Here is a 19,970-nt window from a genome sequence, read left to right as displayed (position 1 = left end):
AAAGGAAAGAGAGGCTTCCAAACCAGACAAACCATGTCTTCCAACTTCAGTCTGTTAAGGAAGAATTTTAACTATGAGTTTTATTAGCCCTTCAGTAAAGTTACAGGAGAGTTGTCTCCAAATCTCTTGGAGAACAGAACAGTTCTATGACAAATTGCAATAAAGTAGGAAACCTATTGTAATGCTTTGCTATGCTTACTGCTAAAATTTCTCTGATACTATCTTGCTTTCAGTTTTTCCCCATTAATTCCCACCTTATCCACCATGGACATGAAGAAAACTTGGTTCTTTCCTTTGCAGCAGTTTTATATCTATTTCTAGAGACAGTTATGTTTTTGTACATTTCTCTCTTCTTTACGACACATAAATCCAATTGTTTTAATAAATCCTTGAAGAAGTTTAACTTTTCACCTTATGTATGCCTCAGATGATGGATACAAATCAGTTATAATGGGTGTTGAAGATGGATATCCTCTGCACTGGATCGGGTTAACAACAGCGTCCCTCAAAGAGTACAGTAGAAAACTGAAATGCAGACTGGAGTGAGGCTCAGTGGCAGAGGTAGAGCATTATTGATCCTTTAGGCTGGTCTGCACGCCCAATCAGGCAGCAACACTTTTGGTCAACTTGCAAGTTTTACCTGTGAGGCCTGATACTTACGTAAAGGGAACGAAGATAAACAATGGATTTAATTTTTTCCCTGAAACTGCAGAAGTGTGGGAGCTTGTTCCCAGTTTCTTCACAAGCTGAACCTTGCTGACTTAAAAAAAAACTTAAGTGTCTGGTTCCATGAGTATCATTATCAGCCTTCTTGTGTCAAGAGAGATGCAGTATGATCTGTGTGAAAACCTTCAGGGAGGGTTTTGGTGAAGAGCTCTGCACTGTCAACTTGTGCTCAGTGTGTCAATTTAGGGGTGAACAGATGATATTACTGAGTGTGGGCTGGATGACTTGGTCAACAACAACCCCAGTAATCTTGGGGCTTCGGAAATATGATTTAGTTTCAGCCTTCTGGTAAGTAGGGAAGTATACTTGAACGCAGTATCTGAGAGATGTGCTAGCTTTGAACCTGTTCTAGTCAAACAACTGTTGAAGAAGAGAAAAATATTTATCATCCTTTCAGGAAAGACATGGAGTAGGAAGAGGAGAATGAATGTATTGCTTGAAATATAGATTTAAATTTTTAAAGCATGTATATGCTTTAACAAAGAGGAAATACTATGTTATGAGATTATGATACATTTGAACAGGGAACATAATTTGTTAGATGCTTTGAATTAAGCTCTTTTTTGGCTAATAAATACATAATGCTTATGTAAAGAATTATAGCACAGAAATATATTTTTTGTTAGTGGGGAGGCTGTTTGCATTAGGAACATAATTACTGCTTCTAAGCTGCCATTCAGTGAAGGTTATCAAATCTAAACAAAGTCTATGGAGATTTTCCACAAGCACTGTTGGAATTTGGCACCTAGGGTGCAGCTCTTGAGGTTGGCTCACAGACACCTCTGAGTGAAGTGGAAGGATTATTTCGTGGACTTGGCAAACGATTCTTTTATTTATACAGCTCAGCAGGATATTTACTTTCTCCACAACAGCAGGACACTGTGGATTCATGTGCAGTTTGTGGTCTGCTGTAACTCCCACCTCCTTTCCTACAGAGCTGTTGGATTTCTTGGTTCTGTATTCATTCATACTCCACACATGGCTGTTCATTTCCATGTGGTTTTCCCCCTCATGTCCTGTTCTTGTTCATTTGTGATTTTGCCTCCCATTTTACCATGTGTTCATGAATCTACTGGAAATTGTGCCTTCCTAGCAAAATGCACCAGGATACTGCAAAGAACTGTGGAGCTCTTGGGTGTCATCAAATTATTTTCCTCCTCCTGCCCTAAAAAATATACTGTCTAATTTGGCAGGAGTGGGATCAGGAGAAAAGAGATGTCTTCCTTTATTGTCAGGACTGGACTACATCTGGCCCTTAGGAAAGTCCACACAAGAGGGTGGGGATAGGAAGAATCAGAAAGATATCTTTGTTCACATGTGATATGGGCAGAGCCAAGGCACGAGGCGGTTTCCTGACACAGATACACAGATAGCAATAGCTATTCCTTGTGGCCTCTCTGTTTGTGTTAGAAGGTCCAGAGATCTGCAAATCAGATCTGTCTGTTTCTGCTGCCTTTTTAACCTGATAGCTTTGTAATTTACCTGCCCACTAGACTGAACATCTGCTACCACAAAGGAAAGCACCAGGGAGAAAAATACACACACAGAAAAAATCCCCAACAGCCCCTCAACCTTAAATTTGTCTGAGGAACACTGGAAAGGGTTTGAAGCCTCTCACCCTCTCTGAACATTCCCTCCACACTATTTCCTTGTTTTTCAGTTCACTTATCTACAGTTTTTCAGGCTAAGAAGATACTTGTGAGGGAAGTATAGAAAATCACACTGACAAATATGTTGGCACAAAGAAAACGACCCAGGAAGACGAGCATCCAAGTGTCTTGAGACAGCACTGAGATGGAAAGAGGTTATAAATAAGGAAACTGGTGAGAGTGGCTTATTAAGAATTCTGTCCTGTGCTTCCATGTAGAAGGACCATATTCCTGGCACCGAGGGGATGGCTTGCCTGCTGCTGCCATACCTCTTCACTAAATGTGTGATCACTTCTGCGAAGGCGTGCAGCCCTGCAAGTGCTCAGTGCCACGTTGCCATCCACACCACATGTGCATCTGAGACACAGCACATTATGGGCTCACCACTGGTGCCAAAACCACCTGCAAACATTTTTTTTATAAGAATGGAAGTTTTATCTGAGATCAAGCAGAATGTTACATTGCAGAGTTAAACCTGTGTCTTTTTAGGAAAAAAGAAATGTAAGGACCTTTCCAAACAAGAGAATATTTGGGGAAAAAAATAAAAGTCAAGAGTTTGGTGGGCAAAATGCCAAAACACACTGCTTCAACTTTCCACTTCTGTGTTTTATTTTCTCCAGTTATTTGGCGGACAGTGAAGTAAAGTGAATCAAATCAACAGGGAAAAATAAGAGAAGGTACAAATGAAAAATATCTCTGTCCGACTCCAAATGTAAGAAGATATTTTCTACTTATAAATTGCTTACCTTGGGGGCAGACAGCAGCTTCCCTGGCAGTCCCAGCTCACCCCAAGTGTTTTACACCTAAGGTACCATTTTGCCTTTCCCTGTTACTCTCAAAAACCTTTCTTGAGGCAAAATTTTAGAGTAGATACAATCCTAAACCATCATAGGTCTTACTGTTTTCTTTCTGTTTATCTGTCCCTTTTCACTGATTTTTATTCCACTGCATCTATTTCCTACCTACATACATTTTTTCACAGATTGCAAAAACATTCTCTCCTTCTCTCTTCCCCTCTGTATCTGCTCCTTCTTCTTTTTTTCCTGACCCTCTTTCCTACAACCTGGGAATTTTTTACAAGCAAGTCTCAGTACCACACCTTTTAATGGTGGAGCTGTTCCGCTCTCTCTTAAGTTCTTTCAGCAGCTCACTGCAAAACAGTCAAGTTGATACATGGAGGCTAACCACCTTTTTGTACAATGGCAGAAGTATTTCTATCTCCTTACTGGGGATACTGCAACTGCTGTATCAGAGAATCACATTTATTAGGCACGGTTACCCTGTGACTGATTTATCACATAGGTCTGTGTCATTCGCCATTGTTCCCAAGTGAAGAATTTCTACTTCATAGGAGATATTCCTCAATTATATGAAGTTGGGAAATAATGTCAATATCCAGGAAAAAAAAGCAATGCTACAGGGACAAAGGGCCAACGTTAAGGACTGAAATAAAAGAGACAGGATGACAGTCACTACTTAAACTACACCATCATGAGCCTGGGGACTAATAAGAATTTCTGCTTCAGAGAGGAGTTTGTCAATTGGAAACAATGCATTAAAAGCAACCTAAAATGAAAGCTTTTCTTTAAAGAATAAGGAAGACATTTTCCTGTGGAAAAAAAAATTTAAATTAAAAAAATTAGCTTGTTGACTTGTATTTCTTGTTAAGAGGATTTGATTAACAGTGATTCTTTAGGCAAATATTCTGACTGCAGTGAAAATAGTGCTTTCCATCAAAACTTTTCAATGATAAATTTACCTTTCTCTATATGTACCTAGTACTTACAGCCCATTTTTTATCAGACTGATAGATGTCATTACATCACTAAATGAACAGTTGATCTCATTTTATTGGAGAAGGGGCAAAATATCTTTTCTAACTGTCAGTAAATTTCTGGCCACAAAGAACAACATGATGGGCCATGGAAGGCTCCTGCAAAAGCGTCTTAAAGAGTTCTCTCATAATGTCAAGGCCAGAGAGTAGTGGCTTTAGCAAAATTGACCCTGAGCCCAGACAGCCAGAACCCAAGGAGGGTTTGAGATGATCTCTGGGCAACAGCAGCTTTTTCCATTTCCACCACAAAGATGCTCATTTCTCTCTTATACTCTCAGAATCCCGTTTTTCCTTTCTTTTTAGTTTTTTCTTTTTTTCCCCCCTCCGAAGTTGTGTCTCCTGTGTGCAGCTCACCCTTTTCCTTAAAGTCCTCTTAATTTTCATTCCTTTTGCCAAATAAAAGAGCATTATGTCCAGGGGAACAGAAGGAGGTAGTCTCTGAGGCTGTTCTGTGAAGCAGCCCACGAGAGATGGGTCAGTTCCATTGATCTTGCAAGCTGCACTGCAGAAGTTTAAGTCCTGACACACATTATGGCTCACAGAGGGCCGAGGGGAATAGAAGGGTACATCAAAAGCAGCTTAGAGGTGGGTGGTTCACAGGGCATCCCTTCATTTCTTTGTGGGTAGTGAACTGGGTCCCAGGTAGGCCAGTGATACTGGCTTCACTTCCCTGTGCTCCTTTCAGGTAATGCACTAGCCAGACTCCATATTCTCCCTTCTGCCTCTCCCTGCAAGTCATGTCATATAGCCCTGCCCAAGACCTGTTTGAACTACTTGTGAACAGCACATTGCTCAAGGTCAACCAATTCACCACACTTGACTGATACTGCCCAGAAGCTCTTTGAACTGTAAGGTTAGGGAAGGAAATTTTGGAGTGGAAATGTCTCAGATGGATGAGTCAGGGTACAGATGAAATCTGTCTTTGAGTTAAAGGTACTATTTGCATGCTCTTCTGAACTCTTCAGTCCTTATTGAATTTTATCCCTCAAGGCTCTTTCACTTTGGTGCTGAATTCCAGAAATTCAATAGCCAAGCCATTCCCATTAGTATACTGTCTCTCTCCTTAACTGTGTTTCCTACACATCTCTATAAATAGATTTAGGCACTACACTTTTACTGTGTTCTTTAAAGCTGTGAAATTCTGTTACCATAGAGATTTTTTAAAAAATATTTAGCCATGAAAGTACCAATATTAGACTGTAGGTTCTTTGGGCAGGGAATTCCTTTCTGTCTGTGTATTGTCCTTTGCCAGACATATTATAAGCAATAGATATTCTATAGGTAGATTTGTTTTACAAGCTTTTTCATGCCTATGAATCTTTTCCTTCTTTTTCTCTAAGGTAAATGAATCTGTTCTATGGGTAATGGGTAAACAGGTGGTTAGCTTTGCATCTTTTCTTTTTCACCAGGCCCTTTTCTTATTAGAAGAATTGAGCCTTTGTCTGTATAGATCTTTACATCTGTGAGAATTAGATCCAGAAGAACCCATTTTGCTTCCACTTAACATTGGTCTAATCTGAATGATGTAGGGATTTGCATACATTTACCTTTGGTGCTGTGAAAACCACTGCTATCATCTGCCTATAGTATGGCTGGTCTCAAGGGAACTGGAAGACATCTGCGTTATTAAGACTAAATTGAACATTGACTTCAATTGCTCCATCTTAATAAACCCTCCACTAAGCACAAGGAGAGCCTTTATCAAGCTTGAGTTTGCCCTTAACTTCTGAAATAACTATGTTCACCCCTTTTTTACCCTCCTCCCTTTGAGGGGATGCTGGGAGGGTATCTTTATAAGCTTTCAGACGACTCAGAAGTCAAATGAATCATTCTGTGGGCGTAAAGTTGGAAATCATCCAGTGTTTTAGAAGAAAATGTAATCGACAGGATTTTAAACAAAGGAGATGCCACAGAAGCACAGCTTGTCACACCATGTCAGCATCTGACTGGTCTCATGTGTTGTGACTGAAAACGCTCTGAGGCTCAGGCCGTGGATAGGGAAAGGACAAGTGAAAGAATAACTCTGCTGCTCCACTAAGCTCAGTGACTCTAATGAAGCATTTTGTTGAAAGGGATGGAGCTGTTGAAGGGGAAACATGTAAGATGTGCAATACCCAAACTTAGTGGCATTGGTGGCAGCTACATTTTTTCACAGATGGAAAAGTGCTTAAATCCTGAACAAGTCCAGAAAGCACGGAGGACTGACTTTCTTTCTCCTAGCTCAAATTACAGCTCTCTTGCCACAGCAGAGTTGGGTGTACATAGCCTTCTCTGGCTCTAGAGAAGCCTTGAGTTGTTCTAATTGGAGAGTCTCCTAGATTGTGTCATGAATTAGTGTTTTAGGTTGCTCAGAGAATCACCAGCAAAGGTATCAGCAAAAGCAGGTTTAATATGAAAGTTAAAGCACAACAAAGTTCATTGTCAAGGTTCGTCTGACTAGTTACTAGTTTGTTAGAGCACACAGAGAAAAATTGGACTAACATGTAAAATCAATCAATCTAGAAGGAAAATCAACCAATAATGTTGTATGTGAAGGCTGGGGATGAAAAAAGGGTAAGGATGGGAAAGGGTAAGAATAAAAAGGAATAAGGGAGACCCTCCCATTGAGTCACAAGGTTCATAGTGGATCCCATGACCAAGCTTAGCCCCAAATTTGACCAGCTGTTTATTCCAAAAGATTTCAACAGCACTTAAGAGCACTTAATCAATAGCTTCATTTAAACAATTCAACAAAAGATTCTATAGAATTTACTATAAGCATAACAGCAACTCACTTATAGGTGTAACTTACTAATCTTATGTACTTAAGAATCCAAGAGAGCAACATTCACACTACGTTTGCTACAGCATATTCACACTCCCATGCACACAAACCTAAAGGAATATGTACAAGGTATATATGTGTAAAAAAAATTCCCCTCAAGTTCAGTGAAGTACTTACACTGGACAACTTTGCATCTTCTCAGCATCTCAACAGGAGAAGGCTTGAACCTCGAGGAGTTGGGGTGTCAGGCTAGGTACTGTCATCAGTGGTCCTCAAGTACAGAAGACTTTAGAGTTCACTGGCTCAGATAGGCCCCACTCAGGTGTAGATTGCTGGTTGCAGCCCACTGCCATCCAGGAGAGCTCCAAGGGTCTCACTTAGGAGTGGTTTTTATAGGTTTGCAAGAGAATTGGCTTTAGTTGTAACAATTGTCCATCCTGGTCACAACTCAGGCCAGTAACTTTCTTTGAAAGTTCAAAATTGTTGTTCCACTTGTGTTGTTACTCAGGTAAGAAAAATAAGTTCCCAAAGCTGTTTGTTAAAAAATAAGAGCTCATTAGACAGCATTAGTTCCTGGGAATGGACACTGTTTCTGATAAGCTCAAAAGAGCTTAGCCCAGGTGCTGTTGTTCAAGGCTGAGGTCTAAGGAACATTTCTGAGATCATAGTGTAGTGTGTGGGATGCACCACTACAGGTTGTGACTGACATGTATCAGCAGATCCACCTACTGAAAAGTTTTATTGATTCACAAAAAAAGTTCACCAGATACAGTGGCAGCTCCACTGTGCCCTGGCAAAGGACTCTGCAGCAGCCTTTGCTCTGAGGATGAGAAATGGCTGTGAGTGTGCAGATTAGGTCTCTATACATAAATAAGCTGAGGAACACAGAGGTTAAGGCTTGTGGGGTAGTAAGGAAGATTGCTTGAGGGGTAGGCACAGGGCTGAGACCTGGCTTGTGATCACCCTGGAGTCCTGCCAGCCAAAAGCAAGAGATGGATACTCTGAATTCCCTCCTGGAGGTACTGTCTTGCTAGTCATTGATTACAGAGTGATTTTAAGGCAATAATATTCCAAGCTTTAAAGAGCACAGTCAGGCATCTAACTACCAGTGGGATGAATCTGGGCCTGGGAGGGAAGAAAATTGTCAGTCCAATCTTACCCTTTTGTCTGCCTATTTGCCTGTTTTACAAGGAACCAGTATTAGTTGTTCTGCACTGCAAAACAATCAGAAGTGATGAACTTATTATGTCTCAGTTACTTCAGGTCTTTCTTTTCCTTCCCCTCACTTTTTTTCCCTTCTTTATATCTGTTGCCATTATATTCTATACAATTTCTTTCATGTTCTACTGTTCTTGTATTCAATCTGATTTCCCTGTGATACCAAACTGTTTGAACATATTTCTCTCAACATCTTACATCTAGCAACCTGTCTAGTTGGGCTGATTTTTTGTCGTCTTCTGCAATTTCTATTTCCAGCTCTCTTTTGCTGCTCTATTGTCTATTGTTTTTGTTTACTTTCTTTACTTCACCAGTTTCCCCTGCTCCTCAGTTCAGACCTACACCTCAAATACAAAAAAAAACCATTTTCTTGATTGGGATCATACATGTTTACAAATACATGAGAGAAAGGGCAAGGGGCAATTTTAAAAAATCGTGCACCCAAGACCCTTCAGCTGAGATGACTCTGCTTCCCAGCTTCAGAGAAAAGAATGTGATGGATCACATTCATCAAAACACTTTACTCCTTTCCCCCAAGTCCAGAGAGCACCCAGGGAAACCTGGCAAATTATGTTAAGGTCTCCTGAGAGATGTGAGCCATTCAGCAGGAACAGATGGCATTTCCCACAGTTAGGAATCAGTACTAAGGAGAGCAGAACAATCTCCTCTCCACAAGCCTGCCATCCCAAGGTTACAGTGTAGCTGCAGGACCACTGGATATGGTTAGTTCCTGTGGCTGAACCCAAGACTTAGATGACATATGGACTGGAGAGAGGAAAATGCGAGTCTTCAGTCCCAGGTGATACAGATTCTGGGCCCCTTCTCCTCCTTGTTCTGGTTTCCTGAGGACAAGTGTGCCGCAGGCTCCATCTGGTTCTGTAATAAAGGATAAATTATTAAAAAAAATAAAATATTGATGAGATGTTCTATAAAACAGAGGGCCTTTAAAGTATTGATTAGGAATTGAGAAAGTCATAATGAGTTTTATCTGCAGAAATAATTGGGAAATAATTTTTGTGTAGTACCTCTCTTCACGGAGCAGGTAAAAGGCAGTATTTAATCCCTGGACTTAACTGTCAACTGTATAGTTTGCACACCATTCAAACACAAATTTTTACAAAGTCATTGTCCTGTCCACCCAAGAGCCTTGTGGCACCTCATAAACAGTAATAAAACCAGTTTCACCGCAGCATTAAGAAATAACTAATCACCACTATAGTAAGGACAGGACCAAGTAGGAAGATCCACTTTCTACATCCTGCAGTGTATGTTTCACCCCATAGCTTTCAAAACCACATAGAATCAAGAGAGAAAGATGGGTAAAGGCAAAAATACTGATCTCTTAAATAGTTAAAAGCAATTAAATAGTTCTTCCTTAAATAAAGAATAAATACCTATTATTGGTTTTGGTTTAGAAAGGTATGACCTTTAGAAAGGTATGGTTGCCTCCAGAGTCAGCTGAAACACACATGCCTAGTAATAGCTATAAAATTGCCAAATGTACATGATGATTTTGGCACTCATGCAATCCTTGTAATCTGCTCATAGTGGGAATCTCATCAGGCTGGTGTGTTTAGGTACCTGCAAACTGCCATAATGTGCTTCCCTCTGTTGGGATATAACTGCTCTCATGACTTTGTCTCACAGGAAAGCACCACATTCTCTAACTCTGTACCTGCACAAATGCTTTCCCAGATTCCCATCATGCAGGCAATTCGTCCTCAGGCTCAGCTATTTGGGACAGGTTGCAATGAAAATCAGTTGTGGGTAGACCCGGTTCTTCCAGCTCTCTTTTAGCCCCTTCTGCTCTGTGGGTCCTCTCCAGCTTTTGGAGAAAGGCACCTTCAGGGCGTGAGTCAGTCTTACCTAAGATCTAAATCAAAAGCTTGGCACTTCCAGAGGGTGAATCAGACCTAAGCTGGGCTGAATCACTCCCTGCAGCTGTCTATCAATATGACCAGCTGGCTAAGTCTCCCAACCATGGTGCCTCTGAACTGCCTCCAGACTGGCTTCTTTTGAGCTTGGTTAGTCCCACAGTTAATCAAAACTTCACCTATAAAATCCTGCATTTCTCCTTTTTGTCTCTCACCCAAAGCTTACTGGTCTGCTTGTGAAGCACTTGACCTTGTATATCCCAGCATGGATTCCTGATTCTTTGCTTTTACTGCTGAGGTTTTCCAGCTGCCTCATTCATCTGCAGAGCCAAGAAGGAACTAGTTCTCCTGGTAGGTTTCAGTCAAATAATTCTCTTAAGGTATTTCCAGTTGAATAGGTTATTACTTCAGTTAATGACACACACTTGCCCTACCTGATAGATTCATGGTAGGCCCTGCCAATTTTTGGTATCTTTCTACATATTGTGGTGATTCCCAAAAGAGCAGTTCTTCACTATGACCCACAAAATAAGCAGAGGCCCAACCTATCACTGATTTAAAACTGACTTTCTATGAACCTGATGTCACTGCATCCATTCATAACGTGTCCGAATTTACTTCACCCTCTTCTATTCATAATTCATTAGCTCCTGTCTATGGGTCACTATCTAGTAATCTATTAGACCAGCTCTTAATAGTGGCATTAAATACAATATCTCTATGCAACGGGATATTCCATATGCAACTTGCAATGGGATATTCCATAATGCAAGATCTCAGGTTTAGAGGAAAGGAGTATCACAGGTAATGCAACACTCCTGAAATATTGGTGTGGAGATGCCAAGAGCTGTAGGATAGGTATGTCTAGTTAGGGTTTTCTTTATTTAGGGTTGCAAAGCCTGGGGCACAGATCCACGAAAGTATTTCCATTGCTAACACTGAACATTGCAGTGCCTGGCTTTCAAACCCTTCATTCCTGATTTAACGACACTTTGGAGGGTTGGGTGCTAAGGAACAGAACTCACTGGAGCCAGCATGCTGAGAAGAGAGCTACTTAAATTAGCCAATAGGAGAAAACAACAGGAGGGATGAGTTTTAAATCACGTCGCTCTTGGGGATTGAATGCCTTAATTTGACTTCATGGAGATTAGTTTGCAGGCTGCATTGCCTATGCAGGGAGGAAAGTGTTTGAAGGCTCTTTAGCAAAGGCATGACAAAACCCAATCGTTAGAAAACAGGAGTAAAATATCAAACTGGAAGCAAAGTGCATGTTTTAAAGAATCAGGATAATTAACTGCTGAATTAGCTTATCAAGAGATATAACACATTTTACACCTGCTGAGTGGCATCTTGCGTTCTGAATTTCTCCATCAATACTGAAAACAACTAAAATGCATGTGTATGGTTCAGGAATTACTGGCTGACAATGTTTGTCAGGAGCTTAGTGCATATCACCATAATCTACCATCTCCTGTCTTTTAAACAGATTAATATGCTTTTACCAGGGCTAAATTTGGCCTCACTCCTGTTCCTGAGAGCTCAGTGATATTTTGATATAGAGTAAAGTGAGTTAGAGATCATATCAGCTCGTCTTGTCATCTCTCTGCAGCCATTGCAGGACTGTCCTTTATTTTCTGTTCATTAGTACTTTGACCTGGCCTTTTTTATGTATGAATTGTTTTTATTGTTTCCTCTGGGATTATTCAGTGGTCTATTAGAGCTCATTACTAGAACATTTTCAACATATGAATTGTCCTTCATATCCTCTACTCACTTACCTGTCATTTCTTTAAAGACAGGCACCCCCTGTGTCAGCTCTCCCTTACTTTTTGGCTGATTGTTTTTTAGTTAGAGATACACTAGCCATAGATATTAAACCTACACCTCTTATTCGATTCAAATTTCCCTCTCATCCTGGATTTGAGAGCCTTGTCCACATTCATTTTTTGGTCTTGTAGTGCCACAACAGGATCCCTGGGAAAACGCTGTCACCAGCTGTCTGCAGTCCACTCCCAGTTCTTCCCCACTGTCTCCTCTACAAGGTACATGTTTGCTGACTGTGACACCTGAAGCTTTGAGTTTTGTGATCTAGAGGATCAGGAAAATTAGCCATGTTTTCTGGATGCTGCTTTCCCCACAGTATACCTAAACTATGCTGGGGCATGCATTAGGGACAAAATGAACCCCATCAAAAGCAACAGCCTGATTTTGGCCAAATTAGATCTTTTAATCTTTCCTGCATGATTGCATAACCTCAGGTGGAAGAAACTCATAATCACATTGGCTTTTCTTTTCAGTGCATTGCAGTGCAGACTCGTAACTCATTTATTCATTCCCACCATCCATCTCTCACCAGTCAGCTCTTCAAGTATTTCCCTTTCCTCAAAAAAAAAAAAACCTTAGTTTCAGATCAGTTTTCCCCTGTGTGCATTTTCCCAGGCTGAATCTAATTTTGTTTTATTGTCAAACTCTATTTCTTTCTCAGCTTTGACAGTTACGGGGCAAGTACAAGAAGCTACATGGAATTAAATACAATCTACACTACTTCTCTTTTCTCCTTGGGATTTGCAACAATTCCTGGTTTTGTATCACCTGTGAATGTAATTAACTGAATCTTTATTTCGATCAGGGTTATAACTGCTCAATGAAGAGATGGCCATGGTGAGATCTGAATAGATTTAATCTCTCAACTAGGGGAGGGATTTTCTTTCTAACAAGAAATTATTTTAGCAGTATGTTTGTTTACGTGAGATTCTTAGGTCTGTTTTTATGTCACACAACAACATTTTCTGTGTGAACTGAGAGAAAGATTTCTTCCTTTTTTTTTTCACTAATTTTGCCTTGAAGTGAGAAGTGATTAGATTTGCAAGCCTGATGAACACTGTAAAATGCTATAGTGATAATTTCTTGTGACTTTGTTATCAGATTTGTGCTTTCAGGGTTGTTGGTTTGTTGGATTTTTTAAATTTCTCACTGAAGGGAAGGGTGGTTACAATGTCAATGATGCCAGTAGCTACTCCTGCAGCCATCCCCTGCAACACCAGCTGTGCTGAGCCCTGTGCCCAGAGCCACCAGCAGCTTGCTTTGGCAGAGAGGTGCTGCTGAGCTGCCGCGTTAGAGCCAGCAGAGGGAGCAAAAAACATTGTGTTCAGGAGCAGCATTTAGAGTTTTACTCATTAAGTATCATCTGTTTTAGCGAAAAGTTTTCCTTTTACTCTCAAAGGGATGTTTTCCTTGCTCTTATACCTATATTAGAATTGTCTCACCTAGGAACTTCCTGCTCCTTCCATAGGACAGTCACAAACCTTTAAGGCTGTAGGCTCTAGAAAATTAGTCAGCTGCTATGTCCCATCTTAGGTCGGTGGGAGCAACCTGAAATGGAAGCAGTACCAGTGGTAAATCTTATAATGCAGCTGCTGTGGAGTAAAAATACATGGAGATTGGGAAAGATGATGACTGAGCGTATTGCAATGTGCAAGCACCACATCTCATGTTCTCTTTGAAGTTTCTTAGAACTTTGTGTACACCAGCAATAATAAGTGAGCTGAGAAGTGCTGAGGATTGCTGAGACTTCTTCTCCACACTCTAGACTTTCAGTAGCTGGGGACAGAGGCAGCCTGCCCGTGCAGCACTTGGACAATACCAGCGAAATGAGTGGAGTTCCTGTGTTTATGTCTGGTCACCCAGCTGCGACAGCCTGGATTTGATCTTGTGCTCTCCATTGTGTGTGTTGCAGTCACTTTTTTAACATCTTAGACAGCTCTTTGAGCCAAGGGTCACCTTGCTGCCTTACTGTGTAGTGCTGAAGGCGGCAGAGTCCCTATACCTAATGGAGAAATAATTATTATAATTAAAAGCATCCAATCACCAGTTTGGTTACCTTCACAGTAGGTCAGTCTCTGAGCCTGACATTCATGATGGTCTTGCTACTAAGTAAACTCATATACTCAGTAAATATCTGCCCTTTGTTGTTCTTCTATCCATTATGTGGCATGGGGCAAACGCAAATACTTTTTCTCTAAACTTTTCAAAAAGCTCGTTAGAGAAGCATGGAGTCAAGCCTGGTGAAGTGCAAATAATTACTTTAAAGTTTGTTCTTTCCCATTCAGAATTCTGGATGCAAATGCTGTGTATATACTTTACATTTATCTCCATTCTACTAAATGCCATATGCTATTGATTGGAGCCATAAACATAACAACTGGTCTAAACAGAACTGAACAAGCCCTTGGGATTTCCTCATGAATGCAACTGCAGAGTTTTGCCACAGAATTAAGAAAAGCCAAACTTTGGATTAATAAGCTGAGAAGTCATTTTGTGCCTGGATATGTTCATGGTGGAAGGATTTCTGGTAGAATTTAGGAAAGCTGACATTGGTTAAAATAGATATGCCTTAGGAAGATATCCAGGAGAAAACCTGGCCTTCTATATGAAAGGAGAAGGATAGGATGTCATAATAACACAATATTGAACAAGGCTGTTTGCTTTCTGGTGACGATTTCCACTGTTCAAATGAATTTCTAAACCTTTAATGAAGTCAGCAAGGATGCTGAAAGATAACATGAAGAAGACTTCTGGAACCAAAGCGCTGGGTCCTGATTGCAAATTCAGGTACCTAAGCCAGGTAAATCCCCATTTGATTACAGATCATCATCATCCATGAAAAAGATTCTTTTCTACTTCTGCAAGGCTCTGCAGAATGGCCCAGAAAAAGGTCGGATGAGGTAGAGATCTCTATATTTAATTTCTCTGATTTTGTCACTGCTTTTCTGTTTTTCTCAGGATGACCCACTTCTCCTTTGCTGAAGAGGTGCATAAGGTGGAGTATAAAATGAAGAATGCAAGGCGCTAAGAGAGAAGAGTGGTAATTGCCAGTCAAGCGTGGCAGATAGACATTATTGACACAGAAACTGTATGGAATAACATAGCCCCTGAACAGAGAGACAGCAATAGAAATAGCAAATGTGAAGCAAAATCCAAATGTAATAAAACTTCTGGCATTCTTTTTGCATGTGGGCTTTAAAAAATATGTGTATTCCTCACTTCAAGGAAAAGCTACATTAAATATGTCACAATCTTCAGCTTTTCAGAACACATTTAAAGGGTGGAACTGAATGAACAGTCTTGTCACAGAAACATATTAAGGTAGACAGAAACATAGAGTGCTTGTCACAGAAACAATTAAGGTAGGTTTTTCCTAGTTTCTAAAAATGTGAAATGTGTGAGAAAATAAGGAAATTAATACTTTAACCTCCACAGTCCACCTGGAAAGCACTGCAAAAATTTTAGTTGTATTATTAATAAAATTGATCTAAGCTAGATTGTGAGCAGACAAAATCAAATGAATGAGATGAAGATTTCTCCAGCCAGTCTGAACTCACACATTTATAGGAATCTGGATGGAGAAAGTTGAGGATCAGTGCAATCATCTCTAAAACAGCTAGAAATCTTGACAAGGTACCTGGAAAGAGAACAAATGAGAAACAGCTGTAGCTTTCAGTCTTTGCCAAACATACCAAAAGCTTGATTCTTAACTTCATCTAGTCCTGGTTACTGCTTAGAGATAAATAACACAGAAGAAAAACAGTAATAAAATCACAGAATTATAGAAAAATTTGGGTTAAAAGGGACCTTTAAAGGCCACTTAGTCCAATGCCCCTGCAATGACCAGGGATATCTTCAACTAGATCAGGTTTCTCAGAGCCCTGTCCAACCTGACCTTGAATGTTTCCAGGATGAGATATCCATCCACCTCTCTGGGCAACCTGTTCTGGTTCAGCTCCAGTACCACTTGGAGCTTCTGCATTCAGAAATTATTGAATTCAAAGCCAGCAAATCACTTCCTGTGGCCCTGAGTGTGGAACTATATGGTCTGACCACAGCCATTAGCTCTTGCAGGTTTTCTGGGTTGGTGCCTGTCACCTTTCACAGCATTGTACTTTGGACTGGTGATAGTGACTTTTAAAAACCTGTGGTTTTTAAACGTGGAGTTTAATGGGATGAGGGTTTCATTCACACTGTCTGCATGGAGCTCACAAGCCTGACAAGTGCTGAGTAACCCTGCTTGAGCAAGCTTTGGTAGTGGATGTCAGAAATGACCTTGCCAAATAAATGCACACTTTTGTGGTGACTATTTCACACAGATGCATTCCAGCAATGAGAGTCTCACTGTGTGATTCCCCAAGGTATTTAAGTGCCTTATTCCCACTGATGTCAATGGGAATCGGGTACTTCTTAGAGCACAGGGCTCTCCCTTTCTGTTGTTGTGGAATATGGAAAAAAGATGGAAAGGATTTGGCAATGATGGCTTCAAAATGATTTCCTGTGCCATGTGTCTGTAAAACTACTGACGGTCTTCCTTAGGCTCTGCTCTGTGATAGGGAAGATCTGTGGCTGCTCCTGTCTTCCCAGATAGAGATCATGAGACACAGGGAAAAGCTGTAGCACACAGTGAGCCCTCCCCTCTCCCTGACATTTAAGCTGGCAAACCCCCTTTCATATGAGCTCCAAGACACTTGTCAGGAAGTGTGTTTGGATTCCTGAGATGTGGAAGGTCAAAGCCATTCAGTGCAGGTGAGAACCAGGCTGCAGTGTGACACAGGCTCATCTGGATGGGCAACCAGGCGCAGCTCTGGGCTGCAAAGTCTGATTTTTGAATCAAAAGTCTTCAGTATCTGAAATATGTCTTTGCATTCCAACACCTAGAACAATACTGGTACTGATGAACCTTTCCACTTGATCTCTGATGCTTATATCCCTGCTGGGTGTCACTTTTATGATTATTTTCCCACACAAGCCTTTTCTCCTTTTGGCAGTATGTCTCTCACCACACCAAGCCCTTGGGCTGCCCATGTCTGTTGGACAGTTAAAATCCCTGTCAGTCTCCTGCCTTCTAACCTTTACCTTGGAGTGTCACAACAGCCAAGCAACAGCCCCTATGATTTAAGCTTTACCACTTGCTTAAAATTCACATGGGCCAAACCTAGTCACAATGAAAGGTTTTGTCTTCAAGTATGTTAAAATACTTAAAGCCACCATTGCTGCTAAACTTCTCAAATTTCTGGAATATATAATTACAGTTGAATGGAATGATTTAAACAGACTGTGCTTTGGGAGTGTGGCCCATAAGCTTTTAAAGAATTAGAATTCACTACAAAGCCATGGGCTCTCACAGGGATGCACACACACACATCAACTCACGCACATGCTCAACCAAGCCTATCCTACCAAGGGAAAGGAAAATTTGAAAAAGCTTTGAAAGTTTGTTCTTGGAGCTGGTATAGAAGGTCATGAAAGGGAGGCAAAACAGAAAGCCCGTTGTAGAGCTTAAAGATAATTTTAAAATCTGCCTCTGATTTCTGCAAGAGGCCCAATGCCCATCACCATCCACTGCTCATCTACTCTCCCATGAGCTGAAAACCAAGTACTCTAAATCCAGGAGGAAGCAGGAGGCTACAAGGATTATTTACCTTAACTAGACTTTCTAATTTCCATAATTTCTCCTGCTTAGAGAACCGACCCCTGACTCTTTTTCTTTACCAGGCTTCAGAGTCATTATCTCTGCAATTAAAGCAGTTACAGAGGTACATTTGAAATGCAGGTTCCTTTGAATTATTGCTAATAGAAATATTGAGGAGCTCTGTTATCTTTGATCTCTTATCACATCGTGCACAGAGCTCACTCTTGTCTCTCTCTCTCCCTCCCCCTCCCTCTCCAAGCATGGCTGCTCTCAGCATCTCTGTGTGTAATCAGACGTGTCACACCTCCACAGAGGTAAATTGGGTTTATGTAAAAAGGAAAATTAAATTAAAACTGGTTAGGAATTAATTGTGACTGCCTTGGATTAATCTATCATATTATGCTATTGTTGGCACATCAGGGCAAAATATCAGCTAACCCAGTTTTTGGAGTGTAAGGGGAAGGGAGCACATCCACCTGCACCTAAAGAGGCAGCAGTAACTTCTTGGAAAAATATTATTTACTCTTATGAAGTTGTTATTCTTTCGAAATAGTAAAATGTGTTACATCAGCTGATCCTTTTAACAGCAAAATCTGTCATTTCACTTATTTCACCACATTGCATTTATGTCAGCAAAAGGACTTTATAAATTGCACACCTGACAAACATATGAACTTAAAGTGGTCAGCATGCCTAAGACAAGGAGTTAACTATCGCCACTAAAAGTAAAAACCACCAAATAGATTATAATAAGTAGGCATAAGAGAAATAATGTTCCATCAAGGAGTTATGAAGGAAAAACCCCTTATCTTTGATATCGTAGTTGCTCCAAAAGCAAAATATTTTATCCTCATAAAGGCGTCAGCTTTCTATGCCATGGCCAGGGTCTTTATGGCACACTTTTTAATGACAGATGAAAAATTGTCACTTCCTGGGGAAATGTAACAACTCAAGGGGAAACTCAAATTCACAGCTGGATATCAAAATATTTGGTGAAGTAATGAGAAAATGAAGTCAATATACAGTCCTTAGGGTGGAAATTCTTGAAACTTAAGATCAGCCTTACTACTTTAATTTCAACATCATCTGTTCAATGTATCCCAGTTTGGAAACTCAGAATCAGGAAAAATGTCATAGAACATAGTTTCCAGAGTCTAATCCCTTTGACCTAGTTTGTGTGGTCTTAAATAAGTCACCTTTCCAGATATCAACTTCCACACCTGAAAAGCAGATTCGATGTGCTTGCAGTGGCACCACAAGCATGAATTCACTGCCGTGCCCCCGGCTCGCTCCAGATATCATTGCCACAGAAATACAGAGCTCTGCCTGAAGTACTGATGCTACTCTGGTAATGGCAACACAAGCCACTTCCTCAGCCTCTCATATCCCTAAGCACCTGGATCAGAGCAGGAATTTTAGGGTGGTGGTCACAGCCCTGTACTCAGAGTGACCAACTGCTGAGCAATGTCTCAATTACAGATGATCCACAATCTCCATCACCTCCAGGTGTCTGAATCAGCAGAGCATGATGAGTGGCAGAATATAAGCACAGAACTTTTCTGTAATTAGTGAGGATATAATCAAATAAAGAAGCCTTTATTCATGACAGACAATAGGCAGACACTTTTGTTCTAGGGAGAGGATAAGTCTCTTTTTTTCACATAAGAAAATGACACTTTAGCTGCAGCCTTTATTCTGGAAACAATAGTCTACAGCAATGAGAAATAAGAAAACGATTCAATGGAATGTTTTCAAAATTCTCTGCAGCCCAAGTGAAATTGTTATATAAAGCTTGGAAAAGCGAGACAGGAAGAGGCTACTGGAAAGAGAGAACACAATTTAGTGCCATTTAGAACAAATATGAGCGATCACGTCGTAGATATCTCACTCATGTAGTCCCAGCTACTGACAATCGCTAGCACTCTAATAGTTGAATGTGGAGGTACCCAGACAGCCCACCTTGGAAAATTAATTCTGTGTATGTATATTAGTGGGATTAGAAGTTTTGGACTAGTTGTAAAAAGATGTTTAGAAATGTGTAGGTGTACAAAGTCGTAAGGTGGAAGAGTTTGGTCTTATGGTTTATCAGTTGGTTTATTGCTGTCATTATATCCCAAACATTCATTTTGCCAACTGGCATTTAAGTACCTGTCATTAATAAATCAACAAAACACTTCAATCCTGATCTGTCTTAACAAGTTGAACTGTGCAATTCTTCCCTGCTCCAGCAGATGTCTTGTGATTGGGACATTTATTATAGACAAAAATTACAATCTTTGTGGATAAATAAGGGTCAGTTCTTGCAACAGAAGAATTTTTGTCTTTAGAGAATATTAGTCAATTAAATCTGAATAAACTGAAGCACAAAAAGAATGGAATGAGCCTCTTACTAAAGTCTGGATGTACATTGATGTAGTTATCCAAATTTCAAAGAATATGATAAACT

The sequence above is a fragment of the Aphelocoma coerulescens genome, chromosome 1A (genome assembly GCF_041296385.1).
Source record: "Aphelocoma coerulescens isolate FSJ_1873_10779 chromosome 1A, UR_Acoe_1.0, whole genome shotgun sequence".
NCBI lineage: Eukaryota > Metazoa > Chordata > Aves > Passeriformes > Corvidae > Aphelocoma > Aphelocoma coerulescens.
This window is presented reverse-complemented; position numbering follows the sequence as displayed.